At 39.5% G+C, this 21,706-nt stretch overlaps 2 pseudogenes; one reads left to right on the forward strand and one right to left on the reverse strand.

Moving 5' to 3' along the window:
- Positions 1-697: 697 nt before the first annotated feature.
- Positions 698-1,212, reverse strand: LOC123849338 (mitochondrial import inner membrane translocase subunit Tim17-A-like; annotated as a pseudogene).
- Positions 1,213-17,072: 15,860 nt separating this feature from the next.
- LOC123841659 (chloride intracellular channel protein 1-like) lies at positions 17,073-21,324 on the forward strand (annotated as a pseudogene).
- Positions 21,325-21,706: the final 382 nt, after the last annotated feature.

Genomic DNA, 21,706 nt, shown 5'->3' on the forward strand with positions numbered 1-21,706 from the left:
TCCTCCTTTCTATATTTAGAATGACACTATGGCACTATCTGACTACCCAAATATCTATTCTCCCCTTCTTTCTTTTTTTTTTTTCCAGGTGTTTTTTATTGTTTGACTTACAGAATACACAAAACCAGGCAGAGAAGTCCCCAAGGAAATGAGGGTCACGTTTCATTGTTGTTTGCCCTTTGGTCCTTCATCTTCTAAGCATTTATTAGATTTTCTTTTAAAGATATCAGACATTTATTTTTATCACAAATGTAATCCAGATGTGAATAAATAAATTTATTATCCTCTAACATCTGCTTCTCCTCTCCTCCATGTTCCTTTATTTTTTTAATAAACTTTTTTAAAGATTTTTATTTATTTGACAGAGAGAGAGAGAGAGAGAGCACAAGCAGGGGGAGTGGCAGGCAGAGGGAGAGGAAGAAGCAGGCTCACCACAGAGTAGGGAGCCTGGCATGGAGCTCGATCCCAGGACCCTGGGATCATGACCTGAGCCGAAGGCAGAGGCTTAACCCACTGAGCCACCCAGGTGTCCCATCCCCCATGTTCCTTTAAATAGAAAAAAGAGCTAAGTGTCTCTTCAAAGCCTATTTGGCCATAGTTGTCCCACCTGTGGTTTTAAAAACAGACTCTAGCTTACCTTCTGAAATTCCTTCTTGAACTATAGCTCATTCGTCTAAAAAATCTTAGGAAAGAAGTCCTATTGATATTGTCAATAGTCTCCAGAAAGTGAGGATGGTAACTGTGCTGAAGGCAACAGAAAGGGGTCTTTGGCAAACTGAGGACCACTGGGAAATTGTGCAGAGGCAAATCTTGTCAATAAGATACCAGCACCTTCAATTAAAGCTAGGAGAATGCCACCCATTGCAGCTGACCCAACCATGACCACTGGTCCATTTCTTGCTGCCAGTATGGCTCCTGTTAAGGCACCACTTGTGATGGAGTTCCAGGGATCTTCTTTCCCTCTAACTTGAACCATACTGCAGTCAATCATGGAAAATAAACCTCCCCAAACTGCAAAGCTACCTCCCAATTGCAGAGCCCTGGTTTTAATACCTGTCAAACTCCCTCACAGTCTGTGGTTTACTCCCACTGGAGAATTGCAAAAAACTTTGATTGCTTGAAAGATACCAGCACCTATGGTACCATCATAAAGACCCCACCACAATCATCCACAATTCGCCAAGGGCGAGGCTCTCACGTGTACTACTCCATCTTGACCTCCCCTTCTTTCTTCATGAAAAAATGCCTATATTGTTGGTGTATCATTGTGTCTAGCTAAATTCTATATCTACCATCCTTCCTTGAAATTAGATATGGTCATTGTTAATGAGATATCAACCAATGTTGTTAAGTGGAATCTCAGGAAACTTCTTTAAAAAATAGACTCTTCTGTATTTTCACCCTTCTTCCCTCTTCAAGCCTGAAATGTGAATGTGATGTCTAGAGACCTAGCAGCCATTTTGAAAAACAGAAGGTAAGAGCTAAGGATGGTAAAGCAGAAAGGTAGAAGGAATCTGAGTTTGGGATGACTTGATGAAACAGCCACATCTAGGAAGACTGCCCAGTTCTGCATGTCTTATGTGAGAGAGAAATAAACTCTGATCTTGTTTAAGTCACTCTTATTTCTGAAATATATTACTAACAGTCCAAAGCCATTTTAACTGGTAGAATACCTATATCCAAGTTAGATTTTGACTGGATGGTTCTAATGATAGGGCTGCTGGTGTGACACACAACTAGATGGCCACCACAGATTTGTGCTTCCCTTCCACAGTGTAGAGTTTTGCCACAAAGGGATTACTCAGGTAGTGACTAATGTTTTCTCATTCTTTACACCTAGGTATGGCCATGTGACTTATTCTCAATAACAAAATGTGAGCAGAAGTGATGTTTCCAGACCAGCAATGTTAAGAAGAGGATATGCCTAACCCACAATCTCTTCTGACTGTAAGCTAGATGCAGAGAATCAAACCAAGGACACTGAAGCCTAGGAGATAGCAGAGCTCCAGTCAGGCCTATCACTACAATGATGGAAGCTGCCAGCAATTAAGAATCTTGTGGAACTGTACATGAATGAGAAATAAGCATCTATCATGACTGAGCTATTAAATTTTTTGGTTCATTTGTTATAGCAGCCAGATTTACCTTAACTAATACAGAAATTAGTATTAGAAATATGATATTGATAGGACAAAAATCTAAAATATGTGAAGCTCAGTTAGTGATGAGGGGAAGCAGTTAAAGAAGCTAGTATCAAAAGCCAAATAAACACAGATTCAGTTCATGCAGCCATAACATATTTGGCAAAACTGTCTAACTGATGAGTTGGAAAGACCAGAGTCTACGAGTCGGTAGCTTTAGTGGAAATGGTTGGTAAGATTTGGCATGATAGCGTATGCTAACATTTACTTTCTGTTTTTAGCAAGTTATTATTAAAAAAAGATGGACATCTGGGAAGAACTGGCCAGCTTGTAAGCAGAAATGGAAGGTAATAGAGAAAATCCAAACATTTGGGACTTCTAAGGGTTGCAGAAACTGACTGCAAGACCCCAACAGTAAGAGACAAGACTGAAAGATGTCTTTGGTACCAAAACATATACCTAAAGCAACAATCCTTCAAGAATGCAGCATTATGGGGCACCTCGGTGGCTCATTTGGTTAAGTGTCTGCCTTCGCTCAGGTCATGATCTCAGGCTCAGCAGGGAGTCTGCTTATTCATCCACCTACACCCCCCCCACTTGTGCTCTCTCTCTCTCTCACTCTCTCTCTTTCCCAAATAGGTAAATAAATAAAATCTTAAAAAAAAAAAAAAAGAATGCAGCATTCTCATCTACTGTTTCAAAAGGCCTCAATGTAGTCCCCATTAAGAGAGCAATAGGGGGCAAAGAAATGGAGAAATAGATTTAGGCTTCAGAATTCTGCCCTGGGTGCAGTTATAAGCACATTGAACTGCCTGGATGCAAATAGATCAGAAGCCTATTAAGTGTCACAATGAATTCATGACCACAAGGGGTCACAGAGATTATGGCCAAAGGGAGTTCTTTCTAGACAACATGCTTGGAATCCACTAAATGAACTGCTCTCCCACCACTATCAATGCCTGCCCTGCAGGATTTTGTCATTGCTATGGACAAATTGCTATGACTGCTGTGTTTCTTCATTTTTCTTGTCTGAATGGGCATTTTATCCTGTCCTTGGTCCACCATTATATATTGTAGAGCAGACAACTTTCTGCTTTATAGTCTATAAACCATGAGGAGTCACTTTTGGGTTTCATCAAGAGGACTGTGTACCACCTGGATGTAGTAAATTGGATGGGTCTTGGGAGGAATTGAGAATGCTCTATTTGTGGGAAGATGGGTGTTCTTGGAGTTTTGGTAGTTACATGATAGGCTAGAGAGAATTGGATAGTTGTACAATAAGGTTCATTTTCTACAAAAATTCTTTTTCAGTCAAAGGGATAAGATTTTCTAGCTCTCTGTGTATCTAGGTGGGGTCATGTGACAAGAAACTTTAGGGATAAGACCCAGCAACCTATGGTTTAGCAAAACCTCCAGGTGATTCTGGTGACTGCTCAAACATGGGGGTCATTGCCTTAAGAGATAATGGAGCTCAGTTTCTAAAAAGCTGGAGTCCTTCTTTCCCCAAGGAGGAGAACCATATATTAATCAGGAACACCTATTTTGGACTTAACCTGAGTGAAAAGTAAAGTTCTTTCACAGTTGAGCCATCATACATTTGGGAATTTATCTGTTTCAACAGTTTAACTCACTTGGAGAGATTGGAAAGGGACTGAGAACCAAACCCATCTACATCCAACCCACCCTGGACACTGAGAACTGAAACTACTTCACTTACCTTATTCTCTACATTACATAATTTTTTTTTTTATTCCTCCGTCTTCATTACTTTTCTGGGAGTTGCTTTCCCCAGCAAGCTTTGAGAGTTCATCACAGAACTTCCCAAAAGAAAGTCTCCAATAGACGACATCAACAGGCAGTTTGTGCCCTACAATTCTTTGAAGCCCTAGCCTCAGCCCAGTCCTTATTGTTTCCACCAATCCTGACTGTTTTATTTGATCTTTACCCGATTCTAATCAAATCCCTGTATTGAAAGACCTATCTTAAGACAAACTTCAAATTCTCAATAAATTCTGGCCTGACCTTCCCCTCTTTGAGACCCTGCCAAAGCTCTGAGGAGATGTGGTTCTTACCAAGCCAAGCAATAAACTCAGCTTTATCTTATCAACAGATTGTGTTGGTGATAGTTGGAAACCATCCCTGGACAGGACTAACAAAATACCACTATGAGTTGTTTAGTAAATAAAGTAAGTAAAATTCATGTAGATTAAGAGCATATAATAATTTTTGTGCTTACAACTAGAAGAATGAAATCATAACCTCTCATCCTCCCTAGACAGAGTATGGCCTTGGCCAAGAATTTAGTCAAGAACTTACGAGTACTGATTTTACAGCCTCAGCTAGGTCTAATACAGCTAAGGGAGCAGGCGTAAAAGGTACAGTTTATGAACTAACTAGGTTTTCTTTGTCTTCCTAGAAGACCTGAGAGGTCATAATTTGAAAGCAGAGAGTGGAGGGGGGGGGATGAGGGAAAAGAACCAATACTGTTTATATTATATCTGTGCAGTAAATAATGCACAGGACAGATTTTATTGATTGAGAAGTGGCTTATAAATTATGACTCAGCAGGAAAATACTTCTCTTCCTCCTCAAGGGTTTACTGCACTACTTCTGAGAATTAAAATTTGTCCTTGGGAGATGGTATGATGAACATGATAATGTATTTGTGTATTTTATTCATTAGTTAGCTTAGACAGTCCAGAGAATAAAAGATATGTTCAACTTCCACTGGAGGAGAGATATCAAGAGAAGTCGATTTTTTTTTAAAAGATTTTATTTATTTATTTGAGAGAGAGAGAATGAGAGACAGAGAGCATGAGAGGGAGGAGGGTCAGAGGGAGAAGCAGACTCCCTGCCGAGCAGGGAGCCTGATGCGGGACTCGATCCAGGGACTCCAGGATCATGACCTGAGCCGAAGGCAGTCGCTTAACCAACTGAGCCACCCAGGCGCCCCAAGAGAACTTGATTTTAAGTGACCCACAGATACTGACACTCTTCCTGAGATTGGAGCACCAGTCTTCCCTCACACCTATGCCCACCTGTTCTGACACTTGGAGAGCCACCACCAACTTTGGTTTTCAGGCCCTCTTCTCTGGAGTATAATTCCAATAACTCATACTTGAGCATTTAGACTGCTGAGAGAGAGGTATGGATCTCCAGTAAGACCAATCCTTATGTGCTGGGACTAGAGTTTCTTGGAAAGTGGCAGGGGTGGGGGACATCTATGTATGACAGGGTTTAGAAGGAGATACTTTAACAGAGAAGAAAGAGATTCAAACAGGAAAGAGGAGGAGTCCCTGTGGAAGGTTTAGCTCCTTCAGCACTTATACCTAGGACTTCAGGAAGACTTTTCAGTGTATACTTCTGAATTTTTCCTCTCCTATGTGATAATTCCAAACATCTGGTGAGCATGGTGTATCCTCAGAAGCATGGGTAGTAGTCATATGAACAATATGGAACAAGGCAGAAAGGAAAGTCTGGCTGGCTCCTCATTCATGCTCCCTGGGCCTGTGTGGACAAAGCAGCATCCTATTCTAGAGCCCATGAGTTCCAGATGGTGACTGGCAGAAAAAAGGACAGAGCTGAGAGGGGCAGGGAGCAGCAGCTGATGGGGGATAATTCAGGAGGACTTAAAAATGAGATCACTCCCCATAAATACATACTTACATACTTTAACTATTTGCAAGTATAATTTTGAATGAAAATTCAAAACGGTAGAAAAATGGGCTAGTGAATGAAGTACATATTCTAATGAAGATCAAATAAGAAATTATTATCTGTCACTCATTAAATTGAACATTATTTGTATATGATGATGTGAGGGCTCCACAAAGTCTATAAAAATTTTTATAAAATTGTCCTTTTTACAAATTCATGGAAACTGAAAATAAATTAGTGGTTGCCTTGGGCTAAAGGTGGAAATGGGATTGACTCCAATTAGGCAGAGGGGTCTGCTGTGGGTGAAGAGAAAGCTCTAAAATGAGATTGTAGTGATGGATGCACAACTTCATAAACTTATTAAACTGAATTGTACACTTACAATAGGAGGATTTTGTAGAATGTAAATTATCCTTCAATGAAACTGTTTTTAACAAAACCCCAAATTGCCCTTTTCAGTTAAAAAGAATACTTACTTAGGGTACCTGGGTGGCTCAGTTGGTCAAGCATCTGCCTACGGCTCAAGTCATGATCTTGGGGTCCTGGAATCAAGCCCTGCTCAGCAGGGAGTCTGCTTCTCCTTCTCCGTCTGCCCCTCCTCCCTGCTCATGCTCTCTTTCTCCCCAATAAATAAATAAAATCTTAAAAAAAAAAAAAAGGAATACTTACTTAAAATCCTCTCCTATGAACGTGCATCCTAAGTGCTGCCGGACCTTCAATCAGAGAATAAATTAAGAAAAAATAATTCCAGAGCATTCCATCTGAAGTGCCAAATTGATGACTTCACTGAAAATATAGTATACATCAACTTTTTAATTAATTAATAAAATCACACCTACTTTTGCCATTGGTTGTGACATATCTACTAATGTAGAAAATTGTTTTCAACTGTATGTGTACAATATATTGTTAAAGTTCCTCTAGAATAAACTGTTATTATCATTATGATTTTTTCATGCCTTGGAAAATAGCTAAAGCAGATGATATCTTTCTGTCTCAAAATTTTTCAGAGCAAATGATCTGAATTAGTTCTTGTTCATATTGCCTGACCTGAATCCCCTGGCTAAAGGTGACCAAAAAAACATGAGCAGAATTTGGAATTGTGTCTGAGAGAACCAGCCCAATTGTGGATAGCTGACATGTCAGCGGGTACATTGAGTAGCTATGGGGCAGCAATCTGCCATGTGGATGGAGAAGTGAAGAAAGATAACTAAGAAAAGACGAAGTCTGACCCACAGAGCCCACAGAGAAGAGATCAGAACAGGGCATACTGCCCAACCTCTCGATGACCCTTCAGCTCCCAGAGGCCTTGGCCCTTTTCTGAGGCCCAGCTGCATTTCTGCCCATGGTCTCCAGAGAACTCCTGTCTTTCTGTTTTATGTTACTTAACTAAGACAGAAACATAATTACGTGCATAGGAACACAACTGGGAGGATAGTCACCCAAGTGGCAACACTGGTTCCACCTGGGTAGTGGGATTGCTGGTGATGTTTATCTCCTTCTTATGCTTGTATGTAATTTAAAATTATCATTTTGTAGTAAGGTTACTTTTTTATTGTAGTAAAATACGTATAACATAAACGTCACTGTTTTAACCACGTGACAGTGAAAATTCAGTGGCATTCAGTGTGTTCAGGATGCCGTGCAACCATCACCCCTATTTAGCTCCGGAGCGTTTTCATCACTCCGAAAGGAAACCCGGGATTCTTGAAGCAGCTACTCCTCATGCCCCCTTCTCCCCAGACCTCGGCGACTGCTGATCTGCTTTCTGTCTCTATGGATTTGCCCATTCGTGAAGGTTACAATCATTTTTTTTTTAAGTTTAACATGCATAAAACAACAGCAGACCCCCTGACGGTTGGCAGCTCTCCCTTGCTGACCTACACTGGAGTGCTTCTGACATCTGCAAGCACTGCTGTGGAAATATCTGATCTCTTAAAACACTAAATCTGTATTAGGCAATACATTGCAAATTTCTCTTAATTAAAAGTCATAAAGTGAATGAATATTATAAATAACTTAGTTTAAGCACTTATATTTTCTTTCCTTTTTTTTTAAGTAGGCTCCATGCCCAGCATGGAAACCAACACAGAGCTTGAACTCATGACCCTGAGATCAAGACCTGAGCTGTGATCAAGAGTCAGAGGCTTAACCGACAGAGCCACCCAGGTGCGCCTAAGCACTGATATTTTCAAATGTGCACATGCCAAAGTAAGAAAAATTATGTCCTAAATATAACCTCTCTGGCTCTTTTTGAATGATCCTTGTCCTTACTGCCAATATTTGTGTGGCTTTCATGGAGTGGAAGTGTGATGATTAATAGGCTTAATGATATTGTCTTTTTTTCTGTGTCTGGACTTAAAAACTATATGACAAACATTTTTACTATTATTTGGAGATTCTAAGAATTTTCTCCAGTTTAGTAGATTAAGTGAAAGGAATATGTAGGGCAATATATAAATTTCAAGGATAAGAAAATAAAACTATTTCACAAAATTTACAAGAGGCAAAACAAACCAAAACTTTTTTTTTAAGATTTTATTTATTTATTTGACAGAGAGAGAGAGAGAGTGAGCACAAGCAGAGGGAGTGGCAGGCAGAGGGAGAGGGAGAAGCAGGCTCCCCGCTGAGCAGGGAGCCTGATGTGAGGCTTTATCCCAAGAACCTGGGATCGTGACCTGAGCCGAAGGCAGCCACTTAACAGACTGAGCCACCCAGGCATCCCTAAACAAACCACAACTTTAAAATAAAAATTAAACCAAAGAACTTCATAAAGAGACATGCCAATGATCAAGACTTATTATATGACACTAATTCTTCTAGTGTCATAGAAGAGAAAGAGAATTTATGGATGTAAGTAGACACTACCGCAGCTGTAACTTTGAAATACGGTCTTCATGCTAGAAACTCTCAAAACTCTGTTTAGCTACATAAAGATGCAGTAGACAATTATTGGTTTTGAAAAAGATTCAGTAGCTTTGCACATCAATTTATAATGATGAATCAGAAAAATGCTGATTTATTTAAAAACAATCCAGCTTTAAAAAACATTTATAAATGAAACTAGTACCTCCCTCATGATTGTATGAGGAGTAAATGAGATGGAGTGTGAAATTTGGCACTCAACAAATAGTTTTTAAAAGTGAAATTGTCCCTCTTTGCAAGTCATTTCTTCACATTCTGTATAGCACTGAATACAGTTGACCCTTGAACAAGGTGGAAGTTCGAAAACCTGCATATAACATTTGGCTCCCTCAAAACCTTAACTGCTAATGTTGACCAGAAGCCTTATCAATAACATAGTCAATTAATACATATTTTGTATATTATATGTATTAATACTGCATTCTTATGCTAAAGTAAGCTAGAGAAAAAAGTTATTAAGAAAATGATAAGGAAGAAAAAATACAGTACTGTACTATATTTACTGAAAAAAATCTGCACATAAGTGGACCCATGCCATTCAAACCCGTGTTGTCCAAGGCTCAACTGTACAATACTCTTCAGTGAACACATGTGAGTTAATTATATAAAGTGTGCCAGAAAAGTATGTAGTAATATACAATGTGTCATATAATTGAAATTCTATATGGTGATAATACATTCTGCAATTAGGAATGATTCTGATGTGTAAAATATTTTGCTGATTGTATATCTAAAAATATATCCTTTCACTTGTTTTTTTTTTCAAGTTTTTATGGCAGTAAAATATATATAACATAAAATTTGCTGTTTTAATCATTTTTAAAATTTTGTCTTTTTTTTAAAGATTTTATTTATTTTATAGAGAGTGAAAGAGAGAGAGAGAGAAAGAGAGAGAACAAGCAGGGGAAGCAGCAGAGGGAGAGGGAGAAACAGACTCCCCACTGAGCAGGGAGCCTGATGCGGGGCTCGATCCCAAGAACCTGGGATCATGACCTGAGCCAAAGGCAGATGTTTAACTGACTGAGCCACCCAGGTGCCCCTATTTTAATAATTTTTAAGTGTATAATTCAAGGGCATTAAGTACACTCACAATTTTGTGCAGTCATCAATACTATCCATGTCCAGAACTTTCTCATCAACCCAGAAAGGAACTGTGAACTCCATTCCCTCCTCCCCCAGCCTCTGGTAACTTCTATTCTGCTTATTGTCTTTAAGAATTTGCCTATTCTAGGTATATTCTCATATAAGCAGAATCAACCTTTTATTTGCTTTTAACCAGAGGGGGGGAAAAATAACCACTGTCTTCAACTCTGCCTCCACTTTCCTCCATACTCAATGAATTGCCAAATCCTGGAGATCCTTATCTCCAGCATGTCTTCTGAATTTATTCCCTCCTTTCCATTCCTGCTTCCCTGGCCCTAGTTCAGACCTTGCTTGTTTCATCTCACACCATTATAAAACCTTCCTCCCCAGGCCCCCTTCTTCAGTTTCCTCCCTCAGTCCTTTACAATTTCTGGAAGTGAGCTTCCTTAAGTATGAAACCGAGAGCTAAGGAGATATATATCTTTGGGTCCCTAGCATTTTGCAGTGTGCCCAGTACATGGCAAGTTCTCAGCCAACGTTTATTAAATCAAATGAAGCCAAGTTGAGTAAACTAATTGCCCTTGAGGAGATGACAGTGTAGTGGGGAAGACCAGAACATCAATAACTTAAATCCAATGTGATTATCCAAAATTAAAGTCTGGTGCAAATGGCACTAGAACAGATAAGGGATTGATTAAGTCCACTTATAAAGATGGACATCCAGAAAGCCTCAAAGAAGAAAGGTTATATTAGCTGCTACTAGAAAAATATTATAGAACACACTTGTGTATTAAGGGTTATTCACAGCCAACTGCATCCCCAGTAGATTGCAAACTCTTTGAGAATTTTATTCATCTTTGTGTTAATTACAAATGCAATTACTTATAACTTGAAAGCTTTGGGGATGGGCAACCCTGTCGGGACCCCTCTCACTCTTGAGAGCTTTTTCTGTATCTTCACTTAATAAACTTCTATTTACTCAAAAAAGAAAAGAAAAGAAAAAGAAAGCTTCGGGCATTTTTGTTTACTGTCTTCCTCCTAGATGGTAAACTCCTTAAGCGTGAGCAATGTGTCTTAGGCACTATTGTCATCCCAGTGCCTGGCACATAGTAAGTGCTTAGTCAATATTTATTGAATAAATAAATGAATTTTGCAAGCCTTGCAGAAACCAGCAAGTGCTTTTTGTAACCTCATCTTCAGTCGGAAACCTTTCTGATGCATAAGAGGATTAAATTGCTTTGATGCTCCGATTTCACACATTGTAAGAGTTTACAGTCTCCCCTGAGTCCTGAGATTGAGGCAGGACTGGGACTCCTCCTTCTCTTGGCTGTCTCTGTCTCCCATGTCCTGGCTTCCTCACATGCAACACCACATTGGCCTGTGCTAACTTACACCTCTACCCCTTTTTCAGTGTATCACAACTCAAAAATCACTCACAGAGTAGTAACGGATTCTGGAGCTGGGGAAGAGAGAATGGGAAGTTATCGTTGAATGGGTACAGAGTTATCCATTGGGATAATGGGATATCCAGTGAGATCAGCAGACAGATAGTGGTGAGGGCTGCACAATGTCCCAATATTAGCTGTCTCCCTAGAAGGGATTCTAGAGCCACATGATGAAGTAATAACATTTTCCTTCTTTAAAAAATTATTATTGAAGTACAGTTCACATACAATGTTATACTAGTTTCAGGGGTACAACATAATAATACACAATCCTATACGTTACTCAATGCTCACCATCTGTTACCATATAAGTAATAACATTTTCTTCACTTGGTTACATCGTATATACTACTTCGAATTTTTTTACATTTGTTTTTATCGATATTTTACTTGCTGTTTTGTTTCCTCTGTTGCTATTGTTTTATTATTACCAGCAATATTTTATTTTAAAATCAACTTTAATGAGATATAATAATTGCATACAATAAAATTCAGATTTGTGACTTTTGACAACAGTATACATCTACCTAACTACCATCCCAGTGAACACAACACATTCCATTCTTCCAGAAAGTTCTCTTGTGCCCCTTAGCTAAAGAGTTTCTAAATTCAAAGTAGTACAACAGCAAAGATGTAATGCTTTGAATTTAGAAACTCTCTAGCTAAAGAGAAAAGATCCCAAAGATTTCTTACCAACAGTTTTTGCCCTATCTTCAGCAATTCCCAAGCTTTCAATCTCCAGAGAACATCGTGCCTGGAAGATTTGGCAAGTGCTTGACCACACTTTGTGCCACATGCCTGACTTGCAGCAACAGGTGGGAAAGTGATCTAATATAACCCAGTGGCAAAAACAAAGAACAACAAACAAAACAAAACAAAACAAAACAAAACAAAAAACCAAAGCAAAAAAGAAGGAAGAAGGGAGGGAGAGAAGGAGAGAGTAGAAAAACAAACAATCATGGTTTAGAAAGGACAATGCAAATTGGTTATAAATAACACACCCAGATACTTTTTTCTAAAACCTAACTCCAATGAAGCATCATAAATTCTGCAGTTATCACCATTTTAACATTGAGCTTTTTGTTTCCCATAAGCAAGGATATATATGTCTGAGAATCAATATCATCAGGATAATGTAATATAAAATGTTGTCTGTAACATCATGTAATATTCATGGATTCATGAATGTAATATTCATATTCACTTCGTGTAGTGAAAATTTAAACTAAGCATTATCATGATAGCCTTAATGAAAATTACTTTGACAAAGAATTTCTCTATTAGAATCATAGAAAATTCAATGCCATTCTTGAAATTGTGGCCAACCTTTTTTTAAAAAATTTTTTTATTGTTATGTTAGTCCCCATACATTACATCATTAGTTTTAGATGTAGTGTTCCATGATTCATTGTTTGTGCATAACACCCAGTGCTCCATGCAGAACATGCCCTCTTTAATACACATCACCAGTCTAACCCATCCTCCCACCCCCCTCCCCTCTAGAACCCTCAGTTTGTTTTTCAGAGTCCATTGTCTCTCATGGTTCATCTACCCCTCCGATTTCCCCCCCTTCATTCTGCCCCTCCTGCTATCTTCTTTTTTTTTTTTTCTTAACATATATTGCATTATTTGTTTCAGAGGTACAGATCTGAGATTCAACAGTCTTGCACAATTCACAGCACTTACCAGAGCACATACCCTCCCCAGTGTCTATCACCCAGTCACCCCATCCCTCCCCCCACCCACTCCAGCAACCCTCCGTTTGTTTCCTGTGATTAAGAATTCCTCATATCAGTGAGGTCATATGATACATGTCTTTCTCTATTTGACTTATTTCGCTCAGCATAATACCCTCCAGTTCCCTCCACGTCGTTGCAAATGGCAAGATCTCATTCCTTTTGATGGCTGCATAATATTCCATTGTATATATATATACCACATCTTCTTTATCCATTCATCTGTTGATGGACATCTTGGCTCTTTCCACAGTTTGGCTATTGTGGACATTGTTGCTATAAACTTCGGGGTGCACATACCCTTTCTGATCCCCACTTTTGTATCTTTGGGGTAAATACCCAGTAGTGCAATTGCTGGGTTGTAGGGTAGCTCTATTTTCAACTTTTTGAGGAACCTCCATACTGTTTTCCAGAGTGGCTGCACCAGCTTGCATTCCCACCAACAGTGTAGGAGGGTTCCCCTTTCTCTGCATCCCCGCCAACATCTGTGACCAACCTTTTAATAAAGTAAAAATGCTTTTAGCCATACATAGAGTATTAATCTGTATACCCAAATTGATGCTTTGAGTGGAAATATTTCTGATAAATATAGATTGAGGTCTAAATACAACTCTATATTAATCTATCAATCTATATCTTATATATGCACAATATACGTAGTATATGTTATCAGTGCCCTGGCCATTTCCCCTCACACTTATCACTTCAGCACATACTCATTGGACTTCCAGCCACCAGAACCTGCAACTCTTTGCCTGAGAATTTGCTCTCAACCCTAGAATCCCCTTTTTATGTCAGGGCAGTACATCCGAAGTGCTGGGGGACTAATACCACTGCCTCCTCCCAGCACCTCTCCAACAGTGGAGACAGTTGGTGTTCACATATTCAGCTCCTCTCGGGTGTGATGTCTCAGGCGCATGATCTTCATGGGCTCCCAGCATTTCCCAGTGAGATTCAGTTTCAGTTGCCCACAGTGGTCATTTGCTTGCTTGAAGAGGCAGACTTTACTGACTGCTTTCCCTTCCTTGTTTCACTTCCCTACCCTCCAGCCAGTAGTTTCCTCTCTTCCCAAATAAACTTGTTGTACTCAGATCCTTGTCTCCGGATCTGCTCTGACAAACCAGAGACGATAAGCTGTGATGTCATTTATTTAGATGTATATGTATGTATGCATAGAAGACAATGTGAAGGATTGTGTATTGGGGGGAAGGAATTAGGATATTGATTTCCTTCTTTTTTGCTTATCTCTATTTTCTAATTTTCCTTTAATGATCACATTATTTATATCATTTATTTTTTATTGAGATAAAATTTATCATTTTAACCATTTTTGAAAATATACAATTCAGGATTTTTCATGGATTCACAATGTTGTGCAACCAGTGTCACCATCCTATGTTCAGAACATTTCCATCACCCTAAAAGAAACCCCACAGTTTCCAATTCTCTTCCCCAGTCCCTTGGGAATCACTAATCTATTTTCTCTATGGATTTGCCTATTCTGGGTATTTCATATGAATGGAATCATATTACATGTGACTTACTGTGTCTGGCTTCTTTCACTTAACATGTTTTTAAGGCTCATCAATTTATCAGTTGACGAATATTTGGGTTGTTTCTACTCTTTGGCTATTATTAGTAATGCTGTTGTGAACATTCATATATAAGTTTTTGTGTCTATACATGTTTTCAGTTCTCTTGGGTAGATACCTAACAGTGGAACTGCTGGTCATATGGTAACTCTATATTTAACTTTTTGAGGAATTGCCAAGTGGTTACCCTCAGTGGCTACACCATTTTACATTCCCACTAACAATGTATGAGAGTTCCAATTTCTTCACATCCTCCCAACACACATATTATGTTCCCTTAAAAATTATAACCATTTTAGTGGGTGTGATGTGGTATCTCATTGTGGTTTTCATTTGTACTTCCCTAATGATTAATAATATTAACCATCTTTTTATGTGCTTATTGCCTATTTGTGTTTCTTCTTGAAAGAAATGTCTATTGAAATACTTTGCCTAGTTTTAATTGGGTTGTTTATCTTTCTGTTGGTGAGTTGTAAGAGTTCTTTATATATTCTTAATACTAGACCCTTCAGCTATATGACTGGCAAATATTTTCTCCCATTCTGTGCATCCTTTCACTCTCCTTATAGTGTCTTTTGATGCACAAAAGTTTTAAATTTTGATGAAGTCAATTTACTTGTTCTTTTGATGTTATATTCAAGAAACTACTCATTAGGGCGCCTGGGTGGCTCAGTTGGTTGGGCGACTGCCTTCGGCTCAGGTCATGATCCTGGAGTCCCTGGATTGAGTCCCGCATCGGGCTCTCTGCTCGGCAGGGAGCCTGCTTCTCCCTCTGACCCTCCCCCCTCTCATGTGCTCTCTCTCTCTCTCATTCTCTCTGTCTCAAATAAATAAATAAAATCTTAAAAAAAAAAAAGAAACTACTCATTAACCATTACTTTTTATATCATTTTTATAAGTATTTTTCACATCTAGTTCTTAGATCTTGGCTTCTAATATAAATTGTCAATATTGAGAACCACGTTTCATTGGAGAAATGGCTGATACGAAGAAATACTGAAGATGAGCCTGAAGCATCTTGTAGTGCCAGAAAGTAAAAGTGGTTAAAAAAATAGATAAATCAAAAAACAAAAAATCCCTACATTGATATGAGTATGTCAAAGGGACAGAAGAGTAAATGGAAAGAGTTTTCAATTGTCAAAACTGAAGTGATTTGAACAACAAAATATAGTATAGGATTGTAACATATAGTATAAAATAAATATCCATGTGTCCATATTATACAAATAAATGATTGATTAAATTAATAATGGGGGAGAAGAGACAAATCTCCCATGCAGAAGAATTCCAAATAAGAATACAGTATGAGAAGGGAGGAATTAAAGAGTAACTTTACACTGGAGAAACATGACAAACACTACTCCAGTCAGGGGGTAAAGGGAAATATCAACAGTAATAAACCATGTTGATAGTATGTATCCTGATGATGTGATGAAAACGGTATTTTGCCTCTGTGATCTTCCTCCTACAAGTCCATATCCCTATTCTAACCATGGGAAAAGTAACAGACAAATTCCAACAGAAGGACATCCTATAATACATCTCCAGAATTCCTCAAAAATGTCACAGTCGTGAACAAACAAACAAAAACAAGGAAAATCTGAGAAATTGTCATAGCCAAGAAGAGCCAAGTTTCCCTGATGTAACAATTGAGTGTAATGTAGTATTCCGGGTAGAATCCTGGAAAGAAAAGGACATTATATAAAAACGAAGGAAATCTGAATAAACTATATATTTTAGTCAATAATAATGCAGCAATACTAGTTTATTAATTGTAACAAACATATCATAATATATCATAAGGTGTTAATAATAGGGAGAATTGTGTGCAGGCAATATTTGGGAACTCTCTGTACTAACTGCTTACTTTTCCAGTAAATGTAAAACTGTTCTAAAAATTAAAATCTATAAAGAATACTATTTATAACAGCATCAGAAATATGAAGTCAGGGGCGCCTGGGTGGCTCAGGTGTTAAGCGTCTGCCTTCGGCTCAGGTCATGATCCCAGGGTCCTGGGATCGAGCCCCGCATCGGGCTCCCTCCTCCGCGGGAAGCCTGCTTCTCCCTCTCCCACTCCCCCTGCTTGTGTTCCCTCTCTTGCTGTGTCTCTCTCTGTCAAATAAATAAACAAAATCTTAAAAAAAAAAAAATCTTTAAAAAAAAGGTAATACGAAGTGATTAGGCTTAAATTTGACAACACTTGTGAAAGACCTATACACTGATAACTACAAGGTGTTGTTTATTAACATTTTGAAGTTTTGAAATTTTAAAAGCAATCTTTAAAAACAAGAAATGGAGGGGTTGGGTGTGGGGTCCGCTGGGCTGGTGGGGAAGCCGAGTCTCGCGTGAGCGGGTCTCCTGGGGCTTGCGCTGCGCTGGAGGAACAGCCCTAGGTCTGGGGGAGAGAATCCCGGCCGGTGAGACCCGCCTTCCCTGGCCCGGGCCCCTCCCAGTTCCGCCAGTGCGGGCCGCTTTCCGGTCCCCGTCGCACCGATGGCTGAAGAACAGCTTCGGGTTGAATTGTTCGCGAAGCCTGGCAGGATGGGGCCAAGATTGGGAACTGCCCCTTCTCCCAGAGACTGTTCGTGGTACTCTGGCTCAAGGGAGCCACTGTCAGCGTCACCACTGTTAACACCAAGAGGCGGACCGACAGTACCGAAGCTGAGTCCCGGGGGGCAGCTCCCGTTCCTGCTGGGCAGCGGCACCGAAGTGTACATGGACACCAGCAAGACTGAGGAGTTTCCGAGGCGGTGCTGCGCCCTCCCAGGTTCCCCGAGCTGGCAGCTCTGAACCCTGAATCCCACATAGCTGGGCTGGACATATTTGCCAAATTTTCTGCTTACATCAAGAATTCAAACCCGGCACTCAAAGATAATGTGAAGAAGGGGCTCCTGAAAGCCCGGAAAGTTTTAGACAATTACTTGACATCCCCCCTCCCAGAAGAAGTGGGTGAGACCAGTGCTGAGGATGAAGGCATCTCTCAGAGGAAGTTTCTGGATGGCAATGAGCTCATTCTGGCTGACTGCAACCTGTTGCCAAAGCTCCACATAGTACAGGTGGTATGTAAGAAGTACAGGGGATTCGGGGCGCCTGGGTGGCTCAGTTGTTGGGCGTCTGCCTTCGGCTCAGGTTATGATCCCAAGATCCTGGGATCGAGCCCCGCATCGGGCTCCCTGCTCGGTGGGGATTCTGCTTCTCCCTTTCCCTCTGCCTTCTGCTTGTGTTCCCTCTCTTGCTGTGTCTCTCTCTGTCAAACAAATAAATAAAATCTTCAAAAAAAAAAAAGTACAGGGGATTCTCCATCCCGGAGGTGTTCCGTGGTACTTGCAAATTGCCTATGCTTGGGAAGAGTCCAGATGATGAAGAGATCGAGCTGGCTCACGAGCAAGTGGCCAAAGCCCTCACATAAGTCCCTCCTGAGGCTCGAGGCTCCCTCTTCCCTCTCCATTTTCTCCATAAAGGTGCCAGCTGGTTTCCATGGGCTACCCAAGGGACACATTCCAAAATGGCCCGTGGGCAGAGAATCCTGGAGCACTTTGTGCAGGGCTGGCTGGGGGGCTGAGGGGAAAGATGGGGAATCTAGGTAAGATTTTTATTGTGGGGTGGTGTGGGTAGGATAATGTATTTCAGTGATAAAATACAGAATGAAAAAAATAAAAACGAAATGGAGAGATACACTGAGAAAAGCAAAACGATGTTTTTTGTTTATTTTAGGCAGTTTTCAAGTAATCAAATTTTATCTAAGACATAAGAATTGTTTTTCAAGCATCAGAATGAAATGGTGGGAGGTAAAGAGAATATTGATCTACATATAATTACTTTACGTTTGTGGATTATTTGTTCAATAAAGATGATTTTTAAAGCCTCTCTAAAAAGCTCTTAAAAATAGAAACAACAGATTGTGATTATTTTATTTTTGCAAGATATTAGTATTAATACTTTTTGGGACCTACCAAAAAAGTAACACCAATGGAGTGTTTGTCAAAAATATTTACTGGCAATATTTTAATGTTATGACTGACAGAGGTGACAGATAACAATTAAGTTTAATGTAACAGTTGGGGCAAACAATACACTACCCAAAAAGCTTGAAAGGAAAGGATGAAAAATGAGATATCCATTGGGACTTTGAAAAGCTCTGATTTTTTTTTTTTTTTTTTTGGAATCCAGGAGGTCAAACAAATACGTGAAGCTTTGCATTTGGTCAGGAAAGACCTGAAAAGGCCTTAAGTTCTCACCTCTGGCTAATCTTGAGGTTCTTCATAAGCAGAAAGTGAAGGCTAAGGCAGAGTGGTAAACTATATAGCTGAGTGTTGAAGTGTGTACCAACATGCACAAAGAGTCTCCTTGGTAAAGACTATAGATTTATTGGTTCCAGGCATCTAAGAACATCTCTGTCCAATTATTAGCTGACCACTAGGCTAACAAAGCAGAGACTTCAGCATACACATGCAACAAAATATACTGATTTTATAGCATTCATTCAGGAAACTCACTAAACACACACACAAACAACAACTAAAATAAGTAGCAACAACCAAAGCTCTGGAGAGATCTGGTTTTCAAAGTTGCCACATTATACTATTTAAAATGTCCAGTTTTCAACAAGACTTAAAAGACATGCAAAGAAACAAGAAAATGTGGCCCATTTATTGGGGGGGAAATAATCAGTAAATACTGTCCCTGAGGATGCAGATATCGGACTTACCAGACAAAAACTTTAAATCAACTATTTAAAACATGTTCAAAAAGCTAAAGTATATCATGTCTAAAGAACAAGGAAAGTATAAGAATAATGTCTCATCAAGTAGTCAATAAAAAAAGATAGAAATTACAAGAAGGAACAAAATAGAAATTCTGGAGCTGAAAATTACAATAACTGAAATTAAAAATTTACTAGAGTAGTTCAAATTTAGATAGGAACTGTCAGAAGAAAGAATCTATGAACTTGGAGATAGGTCATTTGAGATTATCCAGTCTAAGAAACAGAACGAAAAAAATGAAGAAAAATACAGAACCTAAGAAACCTGTGAGACACCACCAAGCATACTGACATATGCATAGTGGGAGTTCGAGAAAGAGAGGAATATAAAGCTGGGCAGAAAGAATATTTAAAGAAGGAATGACCAAATTTACTGAAAAACATTACACATGCAAGAAACTCAATGAACTACAGTTAAGACAAACTCAAATAAGGCTGGTCAAGAGATAGTTACTTCAGTTGATTATTCACAGTCAGTTATAGATCAAATAGATCCTTTCCTAGACATATTATAATTGCACTGTGAAAGGCCAAAGACAAAGAGTCTTGATGTTATATATGAATCACATGGTAACCACAAACCCAAAACCTATAATAAATAAAGAGAAAGGAAGCCAAACATAACACTAGAGAAACTCATGACAAAGAAAGAAAGAGGGGCACCTGGATGGCTCAGTCGTTAAGCATTTGCCTTCAGCTCAGGTCATGATCCCAGGGTCCTGGGATCAAGTCCCACATCAGGCTCCCTGCTCCGCAGGAAGCCTGCTTCTCCTTCTCTTTCTCCCTCTCACCCTGCTTGTGTTCCCTCTCTCGCTGTGTCTCTCTCTGTCAAATAAATAAATAAAGTCTTTAAAAAAAAAAAAAAGAAAGAGAGCAAGAGAAGAAGAAAGGAACAGAGAATTAAAAGAAAAACCAGAAAATAATTAACAAAATGGCAATGAGTATATATCTATCAATAATGTCTTTAAATGTAAATGGCCTAGATGCTCCAATTAAAAGACAGGGTGACTGAATAGATAAACAAAACAAAACAAAACAAAACAAAAAAACCCCACCAAGACCCATCTAAATGCTGCCTACAAGAGCTCTCACCTCTAGCCATCCAAGATGCTGAAACAAAAGAAGGCTGGGGCAGACAGGGCCCCAACCCCTGCTATTGTGAAGAAGCCAGAGGCCAAGAAGGTGGTCAATCCCCGTTTGAGAAAAGGTCCAAGAATTTTGGCATTAGACAGGACATCCAGCCCAAAAGGGACCTCACCCACTTTGTCAAATGGTCCCACTACATCCAGCTGCAGCAGCAAAGGGCTATTCTCTATAAATATCTAAAACTGCTTCCCACAATTAACCAGTTCACCCAGGCCTTGGACTGCTAAACAGCTACTCACTGCTTAAGCTGTCCTACAAATACAGCCATACTGGACTAAGTATATGCTGTTAAATTTTCTCTACATAAAAGTAATAAAAAGTTCTCTTTCATCCAGTGTCAAATACATACATACATACATATGTACAAAGCAAAAGAAGAAGCAGATTGTTGGTCTGGACTCAGAAGAAAGCTGCTGGTGAAGGGGATATCCCCACTGAGGGGCTGCCTGTCCTTGAGCCTGGGATTAATACTGTCATCACCCTAGTGGATGATGAGAAGTGTCAGCTTGCTCATGATGTGGATCCATTGAGCTAGTTGTCTTCCTGCCTGCCCTGTGTCGTAAGATTGGGGGCTCCCTATGCATTATCAATGGGAAGGCCAGGCTGGGATCTCTGATCCACAGGAAGACCTTCACCACTGCTGCCTTCACACAGGTTAACTTGGAAGACAAAGGAGCTCTGGCTAAGCTGGTGGAATCTGTCAAGACCAATTACAATGACAGATATGATGAGATCCACTGTCACTGGGGAGGCAACCTCCTGGATCCAAAATCAGTGGATCACATTGCCAAGTTGGAAAAGGCAAAGGCTAAAGAACTGGCCACCATACTGGGCTAAGTATATGCTGTTAAATTTTCTCTACATAAAAGTAATAAAAAGTTCTCTTTCATCCAGTGTCAAATACATATATACATACATATGTACACACATACTGCCTATATGAGACTCGCCTCAGACCTAAAGATACATGCAGACTGAAAGTGAAGGGATGAGAAAACATTTACCATGCAAATGGAAGCAAAGAAATAGCCAGTGTAACAATACTTATAGCAGACAAAATAGACTTTAAAACAAGGACATTACATAATGATATAAGGCTCAATCCAACAAGAGGAGATAGCAATTGTAAATATCTACATTGAGCGTACCCAACATCAGAGAACCTAAATACATAAAGCAAATATTAACAAACATGAAGAGAGAAATTAATGGTAATACA

The sequence above is a fragment of the Mirounga angustirostris genome, unplaced genomic scaffold (assembly GCF_029215605.1).
Source record: "Mirounga angustirostris isolate CCGP_5_RB_7025 unplaced genomic scaffold, mMirAng1.0.hap1 SCAF_15, whole genome shotgun sequence".
NCBI classification, from domain to species: Eukaryota; Metazoa; Chordata; class Mammalia; order Carnivora; family Phocidae; genus Mirounga; species Mirounga angustirostris.